At 40.7% G+C, this 12,992-nt stretch overlaps 1 non-coding gene across 1 annotated transcript; it reads left to right on the top strand.

Moving 5' to 3' along the window:
• Positions 1 to 12,246: 12,246 nt before the first annotated feature.
• Positions 12,247 to 12,353, top strand: LOC120070391. Its single transcript, XR_005479886.1, has one exon. It is a non-coding gene; the product is annotated as a small nucleolar RNA R71 (small nucleolar RNA).
• The last annotated feature ends 639 nt before the right edge of the window (positions 12,354 to 12,992 follow it).

Here is a 12,992-nt window from a genome sequence, read left to right as displayed (position 1 = left end):
TACTACAGCTCCTCCGTTAAGAGTAAAGACTGACCCTAATGTGGACTTACGAGGGTCCTTATCAGTTAGAATCCGTGTATTCTGTAAGGATCAAATCCCTCGAATCATACACGAGCATGTAGTCCCTCATTCTCCAAAGATATTTGAGGATGTTCTTCACTGCGATCTAGTGACCCTGGCCGGGTTAGACTGATACCTACTAACTATGCCCACAAGTAGCAGATGTCTAGACGAGTACAGAGTATCGCGTACATCAAACTGCCAATGGCAGACACATATGAGACCCGTCTCATCTCCTCAACCTATTGAGGTGTCTTAGGACACATTTCCTTAGACAAAGTGACTCCATGCCGGAATGGCAGTAGGCCCCTCTTGAAGTCCTGCATCGAGTACTTGAGCAACATCTTGTCAATGTATGATGCTTGAGACAGTGTTAGCACTTTTTTTACGATCTCGAAAGATTTGATACCTAGAATAAACTGAGTCTCTCCCAAATATTTCATTTGAAATTGGGGTCGCTAGCCAGTTCTTAACTGCAGTCAATAGACCTACATCATTCCAATGAGTAGGATATTGTCTACATACAACACTAAGAAGACTACTGAAGCGTTGATGATCTTCTTGTAAACACAAGGTTCATCAACGTTTTTGGTCAAAACCATACGACTTGACGCAACATTAAACCGTATGTTCCAAGATCGAGACGCTTTGTTTTAGCCCATAAATGGATCGATTCAGTTTGCAAACCTTTTGCTCTTGACCTTGGGCTATGAATCCCTCGGGCTGCACCATATAAAAGGTCTTCTCAAGATTTCCATTCAGAAAGGTCGTCTTGACGTCCATTTGTCAGATCTCATAATTATACACCATTCTGCTGAGGTGTACCCGACGCTGAGAGTTGGAAAACGATTCCATGTTTTATCAAATAATCCTAGAATGCCGAGTCCAAAAACTCTCCACCTCGATCTGATCGAAGTGTTTTAATCCATCTATCTAATGCATTTTCAACTTCAGCCTTAAACTTTTTCAACTTTTCAAAGGATTCAGACTTTCGTTGCAAAAGATAAATATACCCGTACCTAGAGAAATCATCAGTAAAATTGATAAAATACTCATAGCCACCTCGGGCTCGCACATTCATAGGACCACAAAGGTCAGAATGTACGTAAGAGGCTCCTTGGCTTTAGAACCTTTTCCAGTAAAAGGTCGTTTAGTCATCTTACCCTCAAGGCAAGATTCACACACAGGTAAAGAATTTTCTTCTAACTCACTGAGAAATCCATTCTTCATCAATCTCTCAATCCTATAGAGATTGATGTGCCCTAAATATAGATGCCAAATTTGGGCATTTTTTTTTGGAGAAATTCATCGACATTTTGATTGAGTTACGAAAATTCTGAACATTTCAGTATTATGGAGGGAATTAATGGCTAACGGCCTTAACACATATAAATTCGATTCCAGATTTGCTGTACAAATAAAGACACCATCTTTATGAATAAACGCTTTATTCAAATTGAAAGAAACAGTGTATTTACATTGCAATAAACACTTTATAGAAATAAGGTTCCTTTTTAGTTCAGGAACAATATATACATCATTTAAAATTAGAAACCTATTCTGTAAAGCTAACTAGAGTCCTCCCACTGCCACAGTTGAGATGATGTGCCCGACGCCTACTCGCATCGTCATCTCATCAGCCTTCAGTTGTCGCCAAGATCTAATCTCCTGAAAAGAAGAAAAAACATGGTTAGTGGCGCTTGAATCAATTATCGAGGCAGAATCATCATTCTCTACTATACAAGTTTCGAGCACAAGTAAATCACATTTTCCTTTATCCACCTTGGCCTTAGCCTTGGCTGCTTTTTTCTCCTTCAGATACCGAGGACAATTCCTCTTCCAATGTCCATCTTGGTTGTAATGGAAACACTTTCCCTTAGCAACTGGTGGACGCCTACTCGGGGTGACAGGCGGTGGGTTAGCAGGTGCCTTCCCTTTTCTCTTACCACCTTTCTTCTTCTTCCCCTTTGAAGAGTTAGAAGTAGAAGGTGCAGACTTCGTTCCCGAGGTCGAACCTCTATGGAACGTCCTTGAGGATGAAACAAAATTTGCCTCATTCTTCTGCCTCTCCTTACTTTTCAGTAAAGATTGGTATGTCTGCAAATCGTTGAGGAGAGTTGTAAGGTTATATTTCACATTGTTAAGAATCACATTGCTAACAAAGTGCAGAAAGCTCTCCGGCAAAGAATGCAGGATTATGCTAACTTGGCTGCCCTCATCGATGAAAGACCCATTCAACTCCGCCACATTAAAGTGGACCATCATGTTTAGCACATGTTCACGAACAGAGGTGCCTTATTGAATTTTGGAGTTGAATATGTATTTAAGAGCCTCATGCATAAACTGTTCAGACGGTTGTCCAAACATCCCCCGCAGGGACTCTATGATCTCACGCGCTAAGACCATAGGCTCATGTTTCTTGGCTAAGACGTCAGAAAGACTTGTCAAGATATAGGCTCGGGCTTTCTCATTCGCCGTTGTCCATCGCTCTATGCCTCCTGAACATTTCGAGCGACATTTGGAGCTGGAATAGGAGGACAAGCCTCCGTGAGACCGAACATGAGATCCTCGATGATTAAGATTGTCGTGATCATGTGTTTCCATGTTGAAAACTTGTCACCAGTTAAATTTTTTGGCGCTTAACAACGATAAGGTGGTTGTAGCCATTTGAAAAAGTTGCTGAAAATACGAACAAATCTTTATTAGATTTTTTTAAACCACTTTTAAACCAATTTGTCTTGCTAAACAGTTTCAAGTACCTTAAGTTATAGACTTCTATTTTGCAATGATGCCCCAGTGAGTCAGGACAAACGCCACCGGTGGGGTGATCAGTTGCCTCTTCACTGGGTTGAGACATTCTTAACCATTAGGCAGAACCAACTCTTGGAACTGAACCTAACAGCCACCATTTTTTGGTCCAGAATCGTTAACTCTTAACTATTCTGTGTAAGTGTAACCCCTCGTTTTCGGTGCCAGAGTCCCACCTAATGCGCTTACTATAGGGAAAAGACATATTAGGACAAGAGACTAAGTTACCTTATCCTCTTATAAGATATCAAATAAAGAGACGCGCAAAACTGCCATCCTTTAGGGGGACACTCCTAGGGTGCCTCAAAGCGATGCGCAGTAACCTTATTCAACCTAACGAGGGAGACCGAGGGATATGCTGTCACAATTCCCACTCCCACTTACTATGAACATTCTCTCCTTCCACCTTGATATTGACCTCCCAAACACCATCCGTTGGGGGGACATGCCAAAGGTGTCGCGAGGCCGAGGATAGATCTCACGGTGTGGACTTTAGGAGAAAAATGAAAGGTTTAAGTGAAGCATCTTATGCCCCAAGTATCTCCCACTGAATGTTCTACCTAGGGATTCATTAACCTAGACAATCTGGCTACTGATTTTAGTCTAAGTGGTCTTTTTAAAGTTTGCTCATAAACAACGTTTGTTTATGAAATATAAACAAGTTCAAGTAGTCACATTTAAACACTTTAATAGACTGTTCTTAATTTGCATGCATGTATCAAATCTATCTAATTCACCTTTCCAGGTAAGTTTCCAAGTAGGAGTGTTACGTTTCCGTCAACTTAAATATCCTAGCCTAGATAGAACCCGCCTTAGACAAAAGGTCCCTTATAGATAGATTTGCTACACTTTAACCTTTTATTAGCCAATTTAATTCTATTAAACTGATTAAAAGATTAAAGCTTTAGGGTTTCTAATCATATTAGAACCGTAATCTTATGTCTATGTGATCCAAGTTTTAAACATTTTAAAACCATGAATTAAACCTAAGAGAGCATGCATGTCTTTCTTATTTCTTTTAGTTCTAATTTCTCTTTAACTCTTAAAAAGAAACAACTAAGAAAAATTTGCGCATAACGAGGCATTTATAACATTTATAAAGTAACCTATGTGTCATGCTTCATGCAATTCCAACCATTACTATATAACTTTTATATTACGCGTAATAACCAAGCAAACATGTTATCATTCACCCTTATACTATAACAATTATAATAAAAAGATGAAGCATATCAATGCTTTTTATGCATGTATAAATATAACTCTTATATTATATGATGCATGAGCATGCACTTACATAATTAAAAATCATGCTTCTCTAAATTATAACAATTACAATAAAGAGATGATGCATGATCATTGCATAACCTAAGGTGGGATTTACTATATGTGCATACCATATGACATATAAAACATACATCACATGTATTAAACAAAGAGATTAACAGACCGGGATGAGCCTTTAAACCAAAAAACCAGAATGAAAAACCCTATCTATTACATTTCTCATCGAGCAAACCGGTTTACAGGCGAACCGGGTCTTAAACCGCCAGGAGGTCTTCATCGTGTAGCAAACTCCATCAGGTAGACGATCGTTCAGTACGCAGTAGACGATAGCAACATTAGCAAACGATCGCGTAGTCGAAGATGAGGCTTTAAAGCCTGATCGTCCATGCGGTCGTGTAGCGCAATGACAGGTAAACGATTTACCTTGAGTTACTAAGCGATCGTTTAGTCAGTTACTAAGCGATGAAGCTTGCTGACCTAAATGATCGTCTAGCGCGCTTTAAACGATACGCAAGCGTCTCATCGTCTAACCGATGCGTGCAACTTGGTAAACGATTTACCTTGCGATGCCAAGCGATCGTTTAGTCAGTTACTAAGCGATAAAGCTTGCTGACCTAAACGATCTCTAACTCGCGCGCGCATTAAATGGTACTCAGCGATCGCGTGTTCGATCGTCAATCCGATACGACCAACTCTTGATTGCATACCCCATCGTTCAATCGATGCATTCAACCGCGATCGCATACTCCTTCATCCTCACGATGCGATGGATAGCGATTGTATAGAACCTCTTCTGCACGATGCAATGAACCCTAGATCATCTCCTTCCTCGAAGAGCCGCAACCTTTGCCCAGAACTTCGACGAATGACTCAAGACTTCAAACATTTTGAATAGAGACTACGATTATTTATGCCCAAAAACGCAGAGGCCTTTACAAACAACCACAAATGTAAAAGAAATTAAACAAACCAAGGCAATTTCATCCCGAAAACATCCATTAATCCGGCACATCTACAGCAGAATTAACATTTAAAACAGCATAGAAATGCACCCACCATGAATGTATACGTTATTTCATTGCAACAGATGAAATCTGAGTATCAGGAACCTGGCTCTGATACCAATTGAAGGATCTCATACCGAGAGTTCCATGAGCGTGTTCAGATCGCTCCGATTTCACAGTGACCAAAACACAAATGACATACATTCAACACATACAGTTATGCATATAAACCTAATTATCGGCATGCTCACATACAGTTATACATATAAATCTAATTGCGGTGGAGCTGACCTCTCATTCCCATTCTCATTGCGTGTCTCTACCTCTCATTTCCATTCTCATTGCGTTGTCTGGCTTGTCCTCAAGCATGCGTTATACTCAAGAAATTCTAACTCACCTTCATGCTTTCTTTTGGGATGACTAGCTTCTTAGAATATAATTTACTCATACCTTCAACTATCGCTGCAATGCTTTCCTCCACTTTGGGTACTTCTTCAAAAAAAATATTTTCCAAGTTTATATCCGGCAAGTCTTTGCTAAAAAACTTTTATTCATTCGCCGCAAATTTGTGTTTAGCTTTTGAGAATGCGTTCATCAAAATATTCAAAACTTTGCGATGACTTATTCGAATGCGGCGTTGAACCTGGTTACACTCTTCGTTTTGGCTTACCCCTACGTATGTCATGCGGGCATCCAACTTCGGTTGTGTTTCATATTCAACTCAACTCTTGTCTTGCTTACTTTGGCTTATGCTGGACAGAGAAGTTGCGCTAATGCGTTGATCCTGGTGACTTGTCTTCATTTTGGCTTACCCCCACGTGTGTCATGCGGACATCCAACTACGAGCAAGTGCCTTTCACAACTTAACTCTTATCAACTTGGGTTTCCCCATTGCGTTGACAGTGGAGTTATTATTCTAAAAAACTCACCCCCATTTTTTTTTCTTTTTCTTTTTTTTTTTTTTCAAATGATCGCAATGCAATGAACGCAATTCTCCAAGACTGTTGCCAACCCCAAACTTAGAGGTTGGCAGCGTTCTCACCGCAAAGCTAAAAACAAAATTACAGGAATACGGTAATAAAGGTTTGAACAAAGGTTTGCACAAAATAAGACTTAAGACTTTCAAAATTTGAAGAGGCTATTAAAAGTAAAGAGCGCCTTGCGATGATTAATTAGAAGATGCGGTGAATTATACGTACCATCATAGAAACATCGCAAAACAATTGCAATCGGGAAAGAAGGTATTTCAAAAGGATAAGGCATACAAAATAATAAGAAAAGACCTTAGGCGAAACAATGCATGCGATTATGCGTTGGAATTCATGTGATCGAAGCCATGCGTTGAAGGATGAAAGGAATTCTTCCGTTGTACTGCGCACTGAGGAGACTTATTATTGCACTTGCAAGGAACAATCACACCACAACCAAGGAATCAGCCATATATCCAAAATAACAATAAAAATAAAAATAACCTAAACTAAGAAAGCAAAGTAAAGATAAAGTAAAAGACGTCCTTGGAAAAATAAGAGTGTTGTCACCGCAAGGAGTCTTCCATGCAAGAGATAGCTCTCAATTACTTGGGTCAAGTTGCCTTGACCATTGGAACTTTCGGCAATTGTTAGGCGCATGTTGGCCACCATGTGCTTAGAATTACCTTCAGCTCTTGCGACTAATTGCCCTTCTACCTCGGGGTCAATACTGGCTTTCGACGCGTCGCCTACACTTCAATATTGTTTGCAGCCTGGTCGCATAAGCTACAATACTCCCAAGATACAAAGGTTGCCTACAAAGACACAAAACTCAACAAACAATTAGCTACCAAGTCCCCGGCAACGGCGCCAAAAACTTAGTGACAGGGAATTAGAAGTCAAATTACTCGACAACTAAAATCGCTTGGAGACAATATATGATACATGTTCTTAAGGTATGCGTTGATAGCCATGCGGTGATGGTCATGCGTTGGAATCACTATGCGTTAATAAATGTATGCGATTACCATGCGTCTTGTCATAAGTTTTCTTGCGCTCACGCTAAGTATAACGTGAACACAAGTTTCTCGGGTGATCCAAGGTCAAACACAGGGACTTGTAGCTATATGAATGTGGTAATGTGCATGCGGCAGTTGAATAAAAGAATGGATGGAAGGTTGCCAAGTTAACACTACTCCTACTCCTAGCTAACAAACAACGCAATGAGAATGGGAATGAGAGGTAGAGACACGAAAACTCTTGACATGAAATGAATGAATGGGAAAAATGGATAAAATGCGGAGATGATTTCATTGTAACTCTTAAGAGTGACCACAAGGGCAACCCTAGTCAACGCAAGACATGCGATCATGCTACATATACTAAAAGCCAAAATCTAGGACGTATGTGGTAGGTATGCATAAGTGTCGAGATGACCGCATACAACCACCATATCCTACTTCCTGGATGCATGCAATATCCCATCCGTAGGGTGCATATACTATGTGAAAGAAAACAGAGCTTATCTCTAAGATCCCCATTCTTACCTATGCATTCCAATCCGCTCTCCCGACTCTTAGATTTGTGTTTTAGACTACTCTCCTAAGTATGCCTAAATGATGAATGAAGTGCTCATAGGACAAGGTAACCACATGAACTTTGTTGACCTAAGATTGTTCCTATCCCTTGTGAACAATAACTTACCTTGCTTAATGCGACCAACCACTTACCCTCCCGGGCAGTTGGTTGTTGCTGACTTTACCCATAGACAAGTAATGCGTTAGCCTATAGACAAGTGTTACCATAGCTTCACACTAAGAAAATAAGGTTTTCTCATATACTCGCACAACGCACACCTCTTGGTGGTTTGCTACATGCTTCATATCCCTAATCCACATGACTAAGAATGTGATACTCAAGCAATCTCACTAAGTGATGCAATGAAAGTTAGAGATGTTAAGTAAAGAAGATGGAGATGGAATCGGAGGAACACAGAAATGCATTGAAAACATAATGTATTAATCCCTTAATCATAAAATGTAATACAATACAATATAAGAAAATAAGAGAAAATGAAATGGTCGGCTGGAAGCAATGACTTGCTTCCAGCGAATGTGCGTCAAGGCTGCCGGTGGTGCCATGGATAGGCAGTCGAGCTGACTTTCCCGAGATCTAGCTTCGACAGAAGGCTCTGGTCGTCACTTGGAATGGATGAAGGAGGTGAAGAACTCTCAAGCGTCTTCTCATGCATTTTTCTGGATCACAAGGAAAACCCTGGGTTGCAGGGGTAATCCTCGAACCGATTGGAATTTTGCTCATCGACTTCTATTTATAGAGCCTGGATCGTCGACAACATTAATGGACTACTCTGATTCTGACATTCGGCGCGTTTGTCCTTTTCTGAACCTCTACTGCTAACGACGTGGTAGGTGAAATGTCAACATCAACTTTTGATTTACTCGAGGTAGATGCATTAATGCGTTCATTCTACCAACCTTGCGTTGATCCCATTAGTATGCGTTTTCGCGTAGCCGCAATCATTCAGTGACCGCATTCGCTTAATACCACAACTCTACACGATGACCGCAATCACTTGACGAGCGCAATTCCCATGCAATGGACGCATGTAGTTGATTACCGTAACATCCATGCGTTGATCGAACACATTTGCCTTGCGATGGAGAGTTTCTCCACATGCGGTGTCTATGCGGTGGTCGATTTCCACATTTGCCCCTATTTCCTGTATTAGCTACAAAAAATAAATAATTGAACGCATAATAACGCATGATAATGAGTTAGCTGAGATTCAACATGTTGATCACCGCAAGCTCATTTTCTCGTGAATTCCTATCATAATTGCCGCATATTCTACTTAATGACCTTCATAATTCTAAGTAAAAGGCCTAAGATGACATGCATTTCTGCATGTCATCAGGTTCATACCAGATGAAGACAGTCTTCGAACGTCTAAACCCTAAGTAGTGGAAACCTCCAACGGATCTAACAGCATTCGGCGAGTATGTAGATTGCAACAGTACGATCAGAATGTACACGAACACTGCAGCAGGGACACACCACCACAAGAGAAACCCGGGTATCTTCGACGTCAAAAACCCAAAGAGTGGGCTTTGGTGAGTTTAGTAGAGGACGGAGGAGAACGCGTCGTATTGATGATAAGCAAGTGGGAGATGAAACTCTACTATTGTATAGCGGAAATGCTTATCGTATAGTAGAGCTATACGATCGTGTATAAAAGACTGAACGATCGTTTAGGAAAAATGTATACGATCGTTTAGAGAAAACGTGAGGCAGACGATCGTTTAGACGGACGAGCTTCTATCGTATAGGCTCTCGCGATCGCTTTCACGGATTCTTTTGGGCGTGGATGATAATACGAATTCACCATTGTGCAAAATGAAAACGATTTTCATTTTTAATCTTCCGGTTACCATAACCATTGCAGCCCACTTCCCATGTTCGAACGTGGATAAACTCGTTAATTATCAAATAATTAATCAATTAATTTAATTAATACATATAATCATATTATATTTATATCCTATAGTTTGATATCATATATCTATTATAGTATTTTCTCCTCTACTTCATATAAATCATATTTATATCTAATTTCCTCCAAAATAATGTATCTCATACATTTAGCCAATTATATCATATATAATTAACCAGTCCAATTATATCATATATAATTGAACTTCCAATTGTCAATTTGAACATTTCAAATTAACCCGAACACTGGTTCTCGACTTTATCCAAGCTACCCAGGTGACTTAATGGACCTGTGGCTCAAAGCTCCAACGGTACGTGAATAGCTGACTAAACTCTTTAGCCATGAGATCCACCATCCGTTAACTATCAGTGATTCCACTAAAGACCAATAGCTGAACTCTTCTTACCACAGATATATTTCTGTGTCCATCGGATATAACCAATCATAAGTACGATGACCCTTCATAGATTCTCGTTAGTACAGCTGGGCCAATTTACCGTTTTGCCCCTATAATTACATCTCACTCCTTAAGTACCACTGATTCCTCTAATGAACAATACAACATAGTCCAACTATGTGTGAAGACCTCTCAGACCAAGAGAATGTGTGTGGTGCCACATCGTTCAAGCCCCAGAATCAGCCCTTAAAAGAGTCATCTATCTACTTACCCCTGCCTTGGGGAAGAAGTGAATTTCATCTTGTGTAACTGAGTTTCCAGCTTCTAAATCAGACGAATCTCCAAAATGGTAGGTTTGAATCGGCGACCTGGCCACTCGCACCCATAAAAATCAAAGAACCGCCCTCAATGACAGGAGTTCCCAACTCACTCAGAATTGAGGTCATGTTACCTATGGTCATCTTAATGAAGTGAAGTCTCTATCATGAACGGTGTTATATAACGAGATGTTAACACTTTGTGGTCAGGTCTTATACAAACTCTTTGTATAGGACGCCCCACTCGCATGTCCCCAACTCGAATGATCAGGATCAGACCATCTGTGACAAGTCACAACACTTGTAACCATTCCACAAAGCGAGTCGCGTCCGTAGCATTACCAGGATAAGGTTTCCCTCCTTTATCCATTTACTACAGACCATTTTGTTATCACTCAAGACATGATCCACTTGTATGTCACCACATACAGGCTCTAGTCACATACAGATAACCAGGGATTTTATGTTTATTAGTTTGTGGTAAAGCAAATAAAACAATTAACTGGGCAAAACAACAAGATGTGAAGTAAATATCATATATTAACATCATAAGTGTTCGTATATACTGTTTACAAACTATAGAATACGAGACTTTAGGGCATCAACCCCAACAAATCCTTCACCTTCCCTTATGAATGGACTAGGGACCTGTCAGCTAATTGGAGAGTGACCGTCGTGGGTGCTAGTTTCCCCACATTCAACTGATTAAAAATTGAAGGGGACATTAGGTTGATATTGGCCTTGAGATCGCAAAGCACTTGACCAATATATATCTCGCCAATTGAGCAGGGTATTGTGAAACTTTCGGGGTCGCGCATTTTCGATGGAATAATGGTTTTTGATCTTTGCATTAACGCCACCGTTGCATACTTACTTGTGCTTCTTTTCTTCGTCACCATGTCCTTCAGAAACTTCGCATATTTTGACATTTGTTCAATCACTTCAGTGAAAAGGGATGTTGATATGTAACTATTTCAGCATGTCCATGAAGCGATGATACTGCAATTCATCATTTTTCTTCTTCTTAAGTCTCTGAGGGAATGATGGCAGCTGTATTTCCACGGTTCTCTATTCCATAGGCTTAGAAATGGACGCAACTTTTGGTCCCATCGTCTCCTGTTCTTCTGGTTCCTCTAGCATCAACGGGGTCTGGGGTTCTATCACAACTGAAGCAATCCTACTCGGCTCCTCCTTCTCTTCCGCTATTTTTTTCTACTTCAAAAAGTCACAACTTGACATTGCTCCTTTCCCGTATTCTCTGAGTTGCGCGGGAGCTCAGTTGAACTCGGCAATGCTCCTTACGGTCTACTTTTGAGCTCGTCCGCAATCTGTCCTATCTTAATTTCGAGATTGCGGATTGAAGTCGCCTGATTCTGGAGTACTTTTCATTTTTCTCAATATACTGCTTTAGTAAGCTCTCCAGAGATGAAGATTGCGACGCTTGTGAGCTGCTAGCTTGATTTTGTGATTGACCGTTTATTCGCTGGAAAAATCCTGACGGCCCTTCTTTTTGCACCATGGGTTGAAAATTTTGTTGATGGGCTTCTCTGAAAGTGGCACAACTTACGCTCGTTTGATCGATTGCGTTGTTCTGCCCTCGATATGTTCCTGGGCTATTGATTACGATTCCTTGTATCAAATTCATCATTGCATTCATTTGATTTTGTAGGGATGCGATGGCCTCATTACTTGCGTCACATTATTTAATTCTAAGTCGTTGATTGCTTTTTCTCTAGTCTTCGTGATTCTTCGAAATGCGATCAAGAATATTTTTGGCCCCGTTATATGTTTTGTTGAGCAGACCTCCAGCTACTGCTGCATTGGCCTCCTGGTAGCCGTCTGCGATGCAGGGTTCAAACTGTGGTAGAAAATTTCCATTTGAAGACAATCGGGTAAACCATTGTGTGGACAATCTCGCACCAGTCTTTTAAACCTCGCCCAGGCGTCACTGAGTGATTCGTCAATATCTTGTTCAAAATTAGTAATCAACTTCCTCCTTCTTGCATTCTCTGTCGGGGGGAAGTACTTCTTCATGAACTTTTCAACTACTTGTTCCCAAGACGTAATCTCCCCTGGTTCAAGAGAATAGGCCCATTTCCTTGCTTGGTCGCATAATGAAAATGGGAACAGTGTTAGTCGAACCTCCTCAGTTGAGATGTTTGGGAACACAAAAGTGTTGCAGATTTCAATAAAACTCCAAAGATGGGCGTGCAGATCTTCGCCACACCTACCGCTAAACTGTCCGGCAATCTGAATCATCTGCAGCATAACCGACTTCATTTCGAACCTCGATTCGTTCAAGGCTTGCCTCATGATTCCTGGTGAGAAATCATAAAGGTTGGGTGACACATAGTTCTGGATGGGTCTATTGCAGTTGTTCGCCAGGTGAATGAGGTTCGCCATGATATTATTTGTGTTTTTTGTTCTGTCTTCCGGTTGCTCCGCCATGTTGGGATTTCTCTCTTATTGTTGTCAGCGGTTGTTTCTTCTTCTTCTTCGGAAAGTCTTTCAATCTCTGGGTCGTAATTGGGCTCAGGAACTTGTCCTTCATTCATACGACACCCGCTTCTTCCCTTACTGAAGGAGAGACAGTGCACAGAGATGGTCAGTTGCAAAGAAAATAAAAAAGTTACTGTTAGC

This window comes from Benincasa hispida, chromosome 1 (genome assembly GCF_009727055.1).
Source record: "Benincasa hispida cultivar B227 chromosome 1, ASM972705v1, whole genome shotgun sequence".
Lineage (NCBI taxonomy): Eukaryota > Viridiplantae > Streptophyta > Magnoliopsida > Cucurbitales > Cucurbitaceae > Benincasa > Benincasa hispida.
The sequence above is the reverse complement of the archived record's forward strand: the minus strand, read 5'-3'. Positions and strand labels throughout refer to the sequence as shown.